Here is a 14,923-nt window from a genome sequence, read left to right as displayed (position 1 = left end):
ATTTGGTTTTCTGTTCCTGCATTAATTCGCTTAGGACAATGGCCTCCAGCCACATCCATGTTGCTGCAAAATACCTGATTTCATTCTTTTTTATGGCTGCATAGTACTCCATGGTGTATATGAACCACATCTTTATCCAATCCACCATTGATGGGAACCTGGGTTGATTCTGTGTTTTTGCTATTATGAATAAAGATGGGAACAATAGTCACTGGGGACTACTAGACCAAGGAGAGGGGAGCAGGGGCAAGGGCTGAAAAACTACCTGTTGGGTACTATGCTCATTACCTGGGTGCCAATCGTACACCAAAGCTCAGAATCACGCTATATGCCTTTGTAACAAACCTGCACAGGTACTCCCTGACTCTAAAATAAAAGTTGAAAAGAAAAAAAGGAAATGTGTGTATGTGTCTTCTACACTTGACTGGTCAGCCAGGGCTGTCTTGTCCAAGCCTCTGTTCTCATCTCTCGCTTCACCCTGATGGCCACGACATGTCCAGAGCAGAAGAACAAAGCGTGCTTGAGGTCGTCTTGAGTGCAAGTTCCAAGACAATTGTTAACACACACAAAGCCTTCCGAACCGCAGCAGAAGGCTGACATTTTCTTCTGGTAGAGTTTGTAATTTAAGATAAGGCAATAGAGCCTGAAGCTGGCAGTGTGGTGTGGACGCCAGCCACATACCAGCCTCACTTCTCAAGAGGAATCACAGTTTCTGTTTCTAGGTCTCTGGATTTGTACAGCCCGGGCCAGATATCGTGAGGATGCTGGATGGAAGTCTCTGTATAAAGGGCTGGTCCCGAAAATGAGTCTGTCATGTCTGTAGAGAGGTCACCAACAGCTGCTGGATATCATGCTGCCTCTTCTAGTGGCATGCGTTTGCTTGGAGGAAAATGCACACTTATTTTAATATTAGATAAAGAGGAGTAATTCTTCTCCACCAGTGAGCCCGACTCCAGAGAGTTTCTGGAGCCTTGAGGATGGGTTTGCTGAGCACTTAGCAAGGGGCTAGGCACTGTGCTGTTGGCAGTGGACAAGGCCAAGGGCCTGGAGGCCTCTACTATCTAGGGCAAGGCCAGCAGATGTCTTCTGCAAAGGGCCCGATAGTAAATGGCATGGCTGTGTTGTAATAAAACTTTATTTACAAAAACAGCTGCTGGCCAGATTTGGACCATTTGTTTGCTGCCCAGATTTTTCCTCTGAGCTTCTCAATGAGAAAAACAAATTGTCATCTGTTTTTTGTCTTCCTAGTGCCCAGCGCGAGGCCTGACCCACGGTGGGCCTTTGGTGACATGTGCTGAGTAATACTCCGTGAATGTCTTCTAAGGAAAACGCTGTGGCTCTCTAGGTGTGTTTACAATTTGCAACTTGAGCTGTACTTGGAGTTATGCTAAATTGTTTAAAGGACCGTAGCATCGTGTGTGCGTGCACACACACACACACACACACACAGTGTACACACACATCTTAACTCCCCAGGTATATGGGCAGTGTATAACCCAATTCTGTTGGTCTTTTGACTCTTTCCTTTCCTTCTCCTTCTCTGTTCTTCTCTTTTCTCTTTTTTCTTTCTCTCTTTCTTTTCTCCTCTTCTCCCTTCTCTTGCCTCTTTCCCTAAATATTCATTATGTACTCTCTGTGTGCCAGGTGCTACACGAGGCGCTAGGGATGTGAGGAAGAGAATCAAGACCTAACGTCTGTCTGCAAGGAGCTTACAGTCCAGTAGCTGAGCAGGCAAGGAGAAAAAAATTCTTGCCCAGGGAGCAGCGTGCACCAAGGGTGCGTTGTGCTATGCTGGGGAAACGTCGTCAGGGGGGTGGTGCTGCTTAGTGGAAACATGAGAGACAGAAAATAGTTGCTGGTGGGGAGGGCGGGCAGAGACACTGTGTGCAAGATGATGCAGTGTGTTTGGAAAAAGTCAGGCATTGGTGTAGCTGGAGATAAGGAATGAGGTGGGCCTGGGCCAGCAGGAGGCAGAATGAGAGGGAGGCCAGCCAGGGAGAGTCACTGAGGGGTTTCAGCTGGAAAATAAGGTGATCAGAGCTTCCTGCCTTAGACGGATGCCTTGGTGGTTTGCTGAGGATGGACAGAGAAAGGCAAGCCTGCAGGAACGGTTGGAGAGCAGTGCAAGGCCAGATGGGAGGTGCTGAGGTCGGGAAATGGTGCTGTTGCTGTGGGGATATGGAGGAGTGGGTGGAAGCAAAGACCTTACTAAGGTTGAATCTAGAGGACTTGGAATCTACATAATTGGTAGTAGACATTTTGAAGCAAAGAAGAAGGTAAGTTGAATATGTGCAGGGGATTGGGGAGAGAAGGAAGATAAGAACCATACATTTGGGAAGGAAGTAGGGGGAAGATGAGGCATTGAGTTGGGGCATGTTGAGTTTGAAAAATCTATTGTCCAGCAGGATGTTGGGCATTTTGGATTTGGTGCTCACAGGAGAAATTCATGCAGAAGATATTGGCTGTCAAAAGCAGCAGGTGGTTGGAGTTGCAGGATGGAGGCACCCTCTCAGGGAAAGGGCGGGTGGCGAGAGAAACCTCTGGGCAGCACCACCACTTCCAACAGCCATGGGCCATGATGGGAAAGTTCCTACTCAAAGGAAAGTACAGGCAGCATCATCGCCTCCAACAACCACGGGACATGATGGAAAAGTTCCTACTGGAAGGAAAGCACGGGCAGCATCATCACCTCCAACAACCATGGGCCATGATGGGAAGCCTCCTACTGGAGGGAAAGCACAGCACCATCACCTCAACAGCATGGGCATGATGGGAAAGTTCCTACTGGAAGGAAAGTGCAGGCAGCACCGTGGAAGGAGAGCACAGGCCCTTTTTTGAGGTTGTCTGCACGTTGCTGGTACAGAAATTAATCGACTTGGCTGAGGAGGACCTCCTGCAGGAGGCGAGCCCCTGGATTGGGAAACCCATGGACAGAAGGAAAACAGAAGTCCTCATCCGTACATTCCAGGTGTTTCTTCCTTCCAGCAATGATTCCTGGTCTGGGTTAGCAGTGGGCCTCTGTACACGCCTCTTTCTTCCTTAACCAATAAAGGAATAGGGCTGTCGTTTTCCCGATGTCGAACCAAAGTGTGTGTTTTGGGTCATCAGCCCTACAAGGATGGAGAAACCCCTGAGTGCCTTGCCTTGCCTTGGGGAGGGTGCAGCTCTGGACATACAGGGGTGTCCACTTCAGTTCTGCTTTTTCAAACTAAGGAGTGAACTTAACAGCCTTTGATAATTGTCTCAGCCTTTAAGCCATAGATTAAGTTTGAAAACCATTCTGCAAATGCACGGTCCTGGGTGGTTTTCTGCTTATAGGAGCAAGGCAGTAACATGTGTCTACTGTTTTGATAAAACTTTCTCATGAAAGTCTGTGTAATTGGTTATAGACATTTGCAAGCAAAAAAAGTTGGTAAGTCCTCGTTAAGGGAGGAGAAAACTAAGCTAAATAGACAATACAAAGCTGAGGGAAAGGAACTGGACCAGACAATTTTGGAAAAACATGATGCAGGGGCAGCCTTTGTGTGTTTAAATAAATTTTACTGAAAAGACCAATAGCTAAAACAGGTAAGTACTGAGAGAGTCTTTCCCTGGAGGTCTCCCTTCCCCATCCACCTGCCACCTCCCCTCAGGAGCTACCCGTGGGCCTTTGCACCCTGTCCTTGGTAGAAGTTTATGTCTGTCCTGCTGACTTTCCCAAATTCCCAGTGAGCATTATCTCCAGGCCATTTATTCACATCTCTCAATCTAGATGAAATCTTCTGACACATGGCACGTTAACCTGCCTGCTTCCGTCTAACCCTTGCATCACAGAGAAACTCATTTGTTTCTAAGGAACATTCCAGCCAATGCATTTTCTGGCCTGGGACTTGACTGACCTCTGGCTTGAGTTGACCTGAAATCCTGTGTCTGCAGGGGACAGTCACGGCTCTGGGCTTTGAGAGGAAAGAACTCCAGAGATGCGTGCACCCTCTTTGGGTATGTGGGTGTCAACAGTGGCCTTGGCCAGGTGCCCTGGGAACTCTGGACACCACATTCACATGCTTCCTTGGGTGGAAGGGAAGGAGGGCAGAAACAGGTTGGGCAGGTGGGGGATCCTGGGGACCTGAATCTGGAGGAAGAGTTGAACTTTTAGCTCTTCAAGTCTTCCAGAGACTCAAGGGTCAACACTCAAAAGACAAATAATTCGTGCCAGTAAATCTCACTAATCATGCAACTCCTGACAATTCTACTTTGGAATTTGCCCATGAAAGGAATGTCCTAACTTAATAACGGTGGATTTAGGAACTCAGCAGGATGATGACATTCGTTCAGAGGCTGAGGTCCCACAGAACCATTCGGGGTCACCTCTCATAGCCTGGTGGCTAGTCACAGCCTAGTAATGATAACAACGAAGGCTTTACACGAATTATCCTTTTGAGTCCTGAAATCTGTGTGTATCGTCAGCAGCCTTGAGGATGTGCAACCGTGATTCTAGTTAAATGCTTCCTCGTGGTCACTCACTTTGTGCCTTGCACCGTGTCACGCTCTAAGCGTGTTCAATGCCTCATCTCATTTAATCGTCACGACAACCCAGAGAGGTACATGCTCTTGTTTCACCTGAAACCAGATAAAAACTGTGGTGGGCATTTATTTTTTGGTGCAGACTCACTACAAGACAGGTTCTGGTGTAAGCCCCAACCTGTGTTGTCTCAGCAGGCCCTGGGACCTGCATGGAGCGCAGGTTTCATGGACCCACTTTCTTTCCCAGGAACTGGAACAAAGAAGGCAAAGACATACAGGCTGCTGGCTCCTGGGTGAGCACAGGTGCAGGGTCCCGGGCTGTGTGTGTGCTGATACCCTTATGAGCATGTCCCCCCTAGTGCTGGAAGGGACCCGTGGCCCCTGGATACAAACTGATCTAGTCTCTGATGGTAAAAAAGATGAAAGACAGCCTTGGATGGCCCGTGTGGCCACTGCCTTGCTTCCCTAACCTGCCCAGTGTTGCTCTGTCCTGAGGAGATGCCGTCACCTACCGAGGTTCCAATCTGTAAAGAGACCCCCAAAGAATTCAGAAGTGAATATCACCCATCGAGCCACTCAGCTGAAGGGGGCTATTTCTGCACAAGGCCCCAGGACAGAAGGAGGTAGCCTGACCCACACCGGCTGCCTCTTTTATTTTGATTATTTTATTATTATTATTTTTTAATAGGAACTAAGTCTTCTATGTTGCCCTGGCAGGTTTCAAAGTCCTGGGCTCAAACAATCTCCCACTTCTGCCACCCATAGTGCTGGGATTACAGGCATGGACCACTGTGCCTGGACTGGCTGTCCCTTTTGGGAAGCTGGAGGAAACTGAGGCTCTGTGTGAGCTCGGCATGAATGGGAGGGGCTGGGAGGAGGCGTGGCTGTGGCAGTAGCAAGTGGCAGTGGTGAGGGCTGAGCAGGAAAGTGCTGTGGGGTGCTAGAAGAGGGGCCCCAGTGGTGCCAGCTGGAGGGGGGTCCAGTAGAAAGCAGAACAGCTGGGTGGGGGGTGGTGAGCCCAGCCTGGTCAGGCCCAGAGAGTGGTGGCAGCTTTGGTCTCTGGGGACACGAAGCAGGGAACAACCCCCTCCTCCAACAAGTATGCCTGTGTATCAGAAAAACTACTAATTTTTCTGTGAAATTGGGTCAAATGTGGGTTTAAGACATTTTAGGCCAGGAGTGGTGGCTCACCCCTGTAATCCCAGAACTTTGGGAGGCCAAGGTGGGTGGATCACTTGAGGTCAGGAGTTCGAGACCAGCCTGACCAACACAGTAAAACCCTGTTTCTACTAAGAATACAAAAGTAGCTGAGTGTGGTGGCAGGCTCCTGTAATCCTAGGTACTCGGGGAGCTGAGGCAGGAGAATCACTTGAACCCAGGAGGCAGAGGTTGCAGAGAGCCGAGATCATGCCATTATACTCCAGCCAGGGCAACAGGAGAGAAACTCGGTCTCAAAAAAAAAAAAAAAAAGGCGTTTTATAAACCCAGGAGGATGAAATTGCAAAATCCTCGAAGCATGTTTCTCTCTCTTCCTGGCCATAGCAGTGGGGATAAGACAGGCAGAACAGGAGTGTGTCTATGCCCAGAGCTTTCTTCTTCTACAACGTTTCTACACCACTCCTTCCCAGCAAGACCACAGAGAAAGAGAGAGGCACGAGGAGTGAGGGATGTGCCCTCAGGTTACCTAGAATTTGGGGGGTTCTAGGTTCTTGAGTTAAACTCCCAACTCTGTCTGCTTTTCTGTGTAGGGCAATGATCCCAGTAGAATTTTTTCAGTATTCAGGAGGAACTGAACTTCCAGAGGTAAACAGAAAATAGCTTTTGGCTGCAAAAGATAGGAAGGATGTTCTGGCTTTGGGCTTCTAAACCAGCCAGCACTGCTCCTGGGCCTCAGCGGAGGGCAGGACCCAGGCCCGGCCCTAGCAGCCCAAAGAAATGGCTCCTCCAGGGAGGGGCAGCTAGCATGCAGCTCGGTGGCCACATGCATCTGTGAGGCTGGACACTGCCTGGAGCTCACGTGGGCATTAAGACATGGGGAGAGTCACCTCCCTCCCCAGTGGTCGCAAGCTCTCTGCAGTCTGCGTCCTGAGTGATGCCTGCTCGGAAGGACGAAGGACTCTGGTCGGGGAATTTGCTGTGTGTCTCATGCTGTGTGTCTCTCAGGCTAGGTCCTGGGTAAATGTGCCCAAGAACAATGGAGCATGAAGGTGAGGAAAGGGGAGGCAGAGCTGCCTAGGTAAATCAGAGGCCAGGGCCGTGCAAGATGGAGGGCACCAGGGGTGGATGGTGGGGGGCCTTGGTGGCCAGAAAGGCCTGCAAGGGAAAGGCCAGAAGCTGGAGGGCGAGAGTAAGGGGGGCAGGAGCAGGAAACGCAGAGTCTCAGGTGGGTGCAAAAGCCTTGGCCCCAAGGTAGAGGGTCTTAGAAACCAGGAACAGGATATGAGATAGGATGGAGGGGACGGGGCCTCTTTTCCCCCAGAAGGAACAATGGTCATTCTTTAATTGAAAGCTGACATTCGTTGAGAGAGGAAAGGCCTCCCAGTGTGGGGGAGGGGGCCCAGGGACGGGAAGGAAGGGGCCCCAAGCCTGCCTGACCCAGAAGAAAGCAAGAGGCCTCTGGAATTGCATTTGGAACTCGATATACCCGTCTCCAGTCTGTGAAGGGGGCAGGCGAGCTCGCACTGATGGCTTTACCGGAGTGTGACTTTCCCAGGCGCCACGAACTTAACCTCTGCCCCCACCCTCTGTGGCCTCCTCCAGGACTCTGGAACTGCAGGCCGGGTCGGACGCCTCAAAGCCGTCCAGGGCAAGGGTCTTACAGGCTGCGTGGTTATGCGGTTCTGTAACACTTGCCATCTACACACACGGGAAGAAGGATTTCCCAGAAAAAATAGAGGAAGCTGGCCAATACAATCAAACTCACACAAACCCCGCCTCTTCCCAAATAGACGCCTATCTCCAAAACAATCAAAACTGCCCCATTAAATAACACTTGTTCGGTACAAAGGAAGTACAGCATGATGGGAATCACACACCGCTTCCAAGTAAAACATTCCCAATTGTTAGGCATGCAACAATGAACAAAAAAGCTTAATGGCATTCGCACGGGAGAAGCGCAGCGCTCAGGGCAGGCCCTGCAGAACCCTTGAGTGCCGGTCCTCCAGGGCGTCACCGGGTGGTTCTCCCACGGTCTGTCCCTGGGAGAGGTGTGCTCATCACCCACAGGTCCTCACCTGCTCTGCTGGCAGCAACCTGGGCATTTTCCATCTTACCTTCCTCTGGTCTCGGCCCCTTGGCCCCCTCAGCAGGAGGCGGGCCCTTTACCCACTGCAATTGGTGGCACCAAGGACTTCATTTGGCAAGAATGATGGTCACAGGGCCCACGGCAGCTGAGAGGAGGGCGCATTCTTCAGTTCTGACCGGAAGGAGGGCTTTGGGGCCCTCAGTGACAGTAGTGCTGTCATTTGTATGGACTGACTGACTGTGTCCTGGCAGCAACCCCAGTTCATACGTTGAGGCTCCAGCCCTCCATGTGACTGTGTTTGGGGATTGCAGCTTTATGGAGGTGGCTGAGGTTAAGTGAGGTCGTTAGGGTGAGCCCCGATCCGATAGAGTTGGTGCCCTTCCACGCTCCTCTCTCTCTCCACCACGTGAGGACACGGGGAGAAGGCGATTGGCTGCAGGCCAGGGGCGCCCTCACCAGGGGCCCAATCAGCTTGCACCTTGATCTTGGGTTCCCCAGCTTCCAGACTCCCAGAAAGAAATTCCCGTTGTTTAAGCCACCCGGCTTGGGATAGAGTTGTTACAGCAGCCAGTCTTAGTCCGTTTTCTGTTGCTTATATAGAATTACCTGAAACTGGGTAATTTGTAAAGTAAAGGATTTATTTTTTACAGTTCAGAAGGCTGGGGGGTCCACCGTCAATGGGGCACATCTGGTGAGCGCCTTCTCTGCAGCCTCCCACGGCAGAGCAGGGCTTCACACGGTGAGGGGCCGAGCGGGCTAACTCAGGTCTCTCGTCCACTTGTCATAAAGCCACCGGTTCCTCTTCCACGATAACCCATGAACCCATTAATCCACAAATGGATTAATCCATTTATGAGGGCAGTGCTCTCATGACCCAGTCACCTCTTAAAGGCCCCATCTCTCAATACTGTCATATTGGGGATTCGGTTTCAACAGGAGTTTTGGAGGATATGTGCATTCAAACAACAGCATGGTCTTAGAACACTAATACATCATCCAATGACAAATCTGAAAGCCAAAAAAAGACAGGAAGTCTCAGGGGACAAGAGGACCCTAAAGGCCATCTCAGGCGTCTGCCTCTCCATCTGGTGATGGCTGCCCTCCCAGGGCTTCACCAAATGTCCCCCTAGGGACCTGGCCAGTGAATTCGCTTGGCGTGTGTGTATGTGTGTCAACTTTTGTGTGTGTGTGTGTGTGTGTTTTGCTGTAATAGAGGAATAGAAGCCCAAGGACATCCACACCCTTCTTTAAGCCTTCACTGTCTCTTTTTTGAGACAGAGTCTCATTCTGTTGCTCAGGCTGGGATACAGTGGTGCTTCTCAGCTCACTGCAACCCCCACCTCCCAGGTTCAAGTGATTCTCCTGACAGCCTCCTGAATAGTTGAGATTACAGGTGCTCGCCACCACTATGCCCAGCTCATTTTTGTATCTTTAGTAGAGATGGGGTTTCACCATGTTGACCAGGCTGGTCTCGAACTCCTGACCTCAGGTGATCCACCCACCTTGGCCTCCCAAACTGGCTGGAGTTATAAGTGTGAGCCACCGCGCCCGGCCTGGCCACTCTTTTTGTGGGGTACCCCTCACCTGTGGGCTAAAGTCAGGTGTGATCCCACCCTGGGCCATGTCATGTGTGACCCTGGGAGGCAGTAAACAGCAGGGAAGGGATAAATTCTTAATAAACTGAATCCTGTTTTTATGCAAATGCACCTGCTATTACAGAAGGAGAGTGCAAGAGCTACAGAATATTTATGACGGAGAGAAGCAGGCCTGTTTGGAAACAGACGTTTTATTAGGTTCCCATGAGGCACCAGCTGCTCTTTCAACACTTCTATTTCGGGGCTTTATGTAGAAAAGTGATCACTCTATAAATAGCAGGGCAAACAAAGTTAGGAAGGTGGCTGTTGACATGTGGGGAGGCTGAGGCCCAGAGCCAGAGGACACCGTGTAGCTCTTTCCCCCAGCCTTTAGGGGTGTCCGGGCTTGACTGTCCCCCCAGAGTGATCAGTCTCAGTGACTCAGGAGTTCCAAGTTCTTCCTTCAGCACCTCCTCCCAGCCTGCCTCTGTCCGCCTTGTATTCTCCTTACACTTTTTAATCTTTCCGTTGTTTTCTTTGCTTTTTTATTTTGGAAGAAAAATTCACACCTTGGAAAAGTTGCAAGCATAGTAAAAGGCCCACCTGTGTATCTTTCCTGTGAATTTATAAATGAACATTTTGCTTTCTGTCTCTCTAGGTATAGACATTATTCCGATTTTTTGCTGAATAATTGGAGATTAAGATGTAGACATTATGGCTCTTCACCTTTAAATACTTTAGCAACCCCTAGGAATAAGGACTTTCTCTTACATAACCACAATATGTTTACCACATCCAATATTGTTATCTAACATAAAGTCCAGATTCACATTTCACCAAATGTCCCGATGTTATTCATTATATTTACATGTCCTGTAATCTGGAGCAACTCTATAGGCTTTCTTGAAATGTCACGGCATTGATATTTGGATCAGTTAGACTCTAACAGAGAAAAGCAGAACGGTTATGAAGCTAAAGGAATGAGAGGTTGATTAGAGGGATGCAGGCTTGCTCCATCGTGGGAGGAGCTGGGAAGTCAAATCTGGGAGGTCTCTGTGTGGTGATCAGAGGCAAGGGTTCGCTTGGGAACACCCAGGGGAGCATGTGAAGACACCTGTGGAGAGCTGTTGCCTTTGATCCAGGTGTTTGGCCTGCGGTCTCTGCAAGTCAGCACAGCGAGTTGCGTGGAGGAGAGAAGAGGGAAAGTGGAGCCTGTGGGCACACAGTGGCCTTCTCTGTCCCCACCACATTGGTGCCCTCCACCATGGAGCTGCACCTGCAGCTGATCCAGCACTTGTATTGAACCAGGTGCAGGTGCACCTGAAGCTGAAGACGAGGATGTGTGGAAGCCAGAGGTGATGCCAGGCTGGCTGTGGTTGATGGCATGGTGACCCAGCGGACAGTGGCAGTGTGTAAGCCTTAGCAAGCCCCTCCCGTGAGCCCCTCCACCTCTGTCTCCCAGCTCTTGTACATATTTCTCCCTCAACCGGCCCTAGCCATTTGTCCTCCAGTGACAATGAGTCTGATAAATGCAGGATGAGTGGACATCCTTGTAAGTTCCCTTCAAGTCTCAGCTCACACATCAAAGGACATGCTCCCTGACCAGGCAGAGCCCCAACCATACACGGTACTTCACGCTGCCCTGATCATGCACCCTTCATCTTATTGCACCTGCTGGTTCTCTGTGGGATTGTGAGCTTTCCCCGGGAGGCCAGGGCCCCGTCTGTCCTGTTTACAGCTGTAGCTGCAGGATCTAGTCCAGTGCCTGGTGCAGAGTCTTCACTCATAAAATAATTGAGAAATAAAAGGATGGACTCCTGGCTCTGCTGTTCTGAACACCATCTTAAGGCTGTTTGGGCAATGACTGGTACTTCTTGGTTCTCACGATGAGGAATGTCTTTGTAGACGGGATCTAGTGGATTAGACCTGCCCAAATCTAACCATCTTCTGTGGCGACTTTGTTTTGGGATAGAATTGTTGTAAGGAGGCAAGGTAAGGGGGGTGGGGGGCCCTCAACTCCATAGGCCGATCCCTACTTGGGGACAGTCTGGCCTGGAAACCCCTAAAGGAGGCAAAGTGGGGGAGGTGGGGAGTGTCCTCAATTCCAACGTACAAAAGGGCCAATGTAAGTATGGCTTAAACAAGATGGGAGTTTCTTTCACGTAAACCAAGTCCAGAGGGAAGTGGTCCACTAAGACCTCAGGGGCCTAGATTCTCTAGATCCACAGCTCTGTCCTTGTTAAAGTATCTGTCTGCAAAGTCATTCCTCATCCTCGCAGTTGGAGATGGTGACACCCACATTTCAGGCAGCAGGAAGGAAAAGGGGACAAAGAAGAAATGCCAAGTGCAGCCACAGGACACTTCAGCTTACTTGCCGCTCCCTAGCCCTTACTACATGGCCACATCTGGCAGCAAAGGAGGCTGAGAAGGTGGTGTTTATTCTGGGAGGCCATATGCCCAGGTAGAGATGCTGCTGCCATGGAGGAACAACAGAATGGCTTTGGCGGGCCACCCGCAGACAGCGCCCCGCTGTGTTTTGGAGAAGGCCCTGTGTCTTCCTTCTCACTCCCTCTTTCATATGCAGAATGGGCAGGAGATCCGAAGCCCCCGGCCCTGTGTTCTCACACCAAGGCACTGGGGATGGTCAACTTCAGCTTTTCCTAGAAATGGGACAGGTTGGTAGCCGTGTGTTGCCATTGGATCATTTGTACCGAAAGGCACGAGGTTGTCCATAATGCAAATGTGGACGAGGAGGGAGTGGTTGGCACTTAAATGCATTGGAGACAAAACAAAATGCAACAAAAACACGACTACCCAAAACCCAGGGGAAGTTTGTTATGATTCAAAGGCCATGGTGAGAAGAGAGAGAAGCCTGTGTTTATATGGCAGGGCCACGGGTTTATCATGGCCTGTATGTGGCTATTTTTGCTGCATTGCAATTGAGGAGAGCGTTTACTGGAGGGTGGGAATCTTAAATCTCCTTTCCAAAGCATGGGTCTCCAGGGAGTGTGTCAAAGGCAGAGAACTGCTCCCAGAGGGCAGATTCGAAGCTGCTTGTAGCCGAGTTTATTTTGCCTGATTAAGAAATGCCCAGCCGAACATTTCCTCCTTTTCTCATACTTTTGGACTTGAGAATGTAGAGAGTGAATTTGCCTCTGAAGGGCACGTCCAGGGGGATGTGAACAAAGGATCCTCCCTGTGACTTGTCCCTTTGCTGCCCTTTGCCGGGGGGGTAACAGCTTTGGGGTCCAGGTGAATCACCCTAAATTCCAAGTGGTCAGTGAGGGGTTGGGTGAGGTGAGGTGTGGGAGAGGCGAGTGCTGTTTGGTAAAGGAGGTGCAGTGTGCCGTCGCCTCAGCCAAATTCCACTTGAAAAATGAAATGCTGCTGTTTACTCACATCTTGGGGGCCTGGGCTATTTTTATTCCTGTCACTGCCACTGTTGCCTGGGAGCTGGCATGCACAACTGTGTGCCATTGTGCTGGGCACTGGCAGGGTTGGGGTATGTCTTAGTCCATTTTCTGTTGCCTATATCAGAATACCTGAAATTGGGTAATACATTCCTTTTTTTTAAAAAAGGAATTTGTTTCTTATAGTTATGGAGGCTGGGAAGTCTCAGGCCGAGGGGCCGCATCTGGTGAGGGCCTTCTTGCTGTCGGGGACTCTCTGCAGAGGATGAGGTGTGCAGGGCATCACACAGTAAGAGACTGAACTTGCGAGCTCAGGTCTCTCTTCCTCTTCTTAAAAAGCTGCCAGTTCTACTCCCGTAATAACCCAATAACCCACTAATCCATTAATCCATGAATAGATCAATTCATTCATGAGGGCAGAGCCTTCATGACCCATTCACCACTTAAAGGCCTCACCTCTCAATACTGCCACACTGTGCTTCTATTTCAACATGAGTTTTGCAGGGGACAAACGCTCAAACCATAGAAGGGCTTATTTATTTATTTATTTATTTATTTGCTTATTTGCTTATTTATTTATTTATTTTAGCTGTATCTCCTTCCCTCTGAGCCATTATGTTCTTTGGCAAGTCAGAGAGGCAAACACAGGAATGTTATATAAGTCCATCAATGAAGGGAATAAAATATAAAGCATTAGCAACGACCATAAATTTCGTGCATACTGTGCTCTAGGTCCTGAATACACAGGTCTCAATTCATCCTCTGACAACAACCACAAAAGGCAGAAATTGTTTTCTCACTTCGGAGATGAGGAGAATGAGGGTGTGGATGGAACTTGCCTTCTGGTCTGTGTGTGATGGGATCGGGGGGTTGGGGCGCGACAGTCAACAGGGGGAGCAGCCCAGCCCATTCACACTGTCCGTGGGCATTTGTGCAGGAAAGGGAAGGTGCTCCCCCGCAAAGGTGGGGGCTTTGAGGGCTGTGATGTGATGGATGGAGGGCAGAGCAACATCCCATACAGTATCGCCTCCACCTTCCACACACAGCCAGCCTGGGGCAGCCTCTCTACACTTAGAAGCAGCCACAGTGCTTGGCAAAGGCCCTCTAGCTGACCCAGCCCCTGGTTTCCTGTGGTATTGTTTATGCCAAGACAATATTAGCACTTTAGCTTGGAGCTGGAATAAAGAATTCACTTTAGAGTGTGAGGTCTCCTTTCCTGAACGTTTCCCTTTGAGTTCACACCACCAGTTTAACCCTTCCTCATTTGGATCTGTTACTGTTTTCATGTCTACTGGTTTCTTATGCTCTGGAGAGGACGAGGCACACAGTCCCCAAATCCTCTGCCCGGTACAGCAGAGAGCAACAAATTCTTATAGACTGATTGATAGGTTTAATAATAAAAAAAGTTACTTCCTTACCTTGTGGTGTCATCTACAAAGCAGAATCTGTTTTTTTTTTTTTTCTTTTTTAAAATTTTAGTTTCCAAGATACATGTGCAGGAGGTGCAGGTTTGTTACATAGGTAAACATGTGCCATGGTGGTTTGCTGCACCCGTCAACTTGTCACCTAGGTATTAAGCTCAGCATGCATTAGACATCCTTTCTAATACTTCCCTCCACCCCACCCTACCGCCCGACAGGCCCCAGTGTGTGCTGTTTCCCTCCCCATGTCCACGTGATCCCATTGTTCAGCTCTCACTTATGAGTGAGAACATGTGGTGTTTGGTTTTTTTGTCCCTGCATTGGTTTGCTGAGGATAATGGCTTCCAGCTTCATCCATGTCCCTGCAAAGAATATGCTCTCATTCTTTTTTATGGCTGCATAATATTCCATGGTGTGTATGTACCACAGTTTCTTTATCCGGTCTATTATCGATGGGCATTTGAGTTGATTCCATGTCGTTGCTACTGTGAATAGTGCTGCAATGAACATACATGTGCATGCATCTTTGTAACAGAATTATTTCTGTTCCCTTGGGTATATACCCAGCAATGGGATTACTGGGACAAATGGTATTTCTGGTTCTTGCTCTTAAAGTGGCATCTTTATTTCTATAATAATTTGTTTTTTCTCCTGTAGCTAAAACATACATGAAACAGTCCATCCTTTGCTTTTGCTGAGCTATTCATAGGCCAGTGTATTTCCTACTACACTGGCCCATCTATATCCTGTCCTAGGAACTAGATTCATGTA

Source organism: Chlorocebus sabaeus, chromosome 25 (genome assembly GCF_047675955.1).
Source record: "Chlorocebus sabaeus isolate Y175 chromosome 25, mChlSab1.0.hap1, whole genome shotgun sequence".
Classification (NCBI taxonomy): Eukaryota; Metazoa; Chordata; class Mammalia; order Primates; family Cercopithecidae; genus Chlorocebus; species Chlorocebus sabaeus.
The sequence above is the reverse complement of the archived record's forward strand: the minus strand, read 5'-3'. Positions refer to the sequence as shown.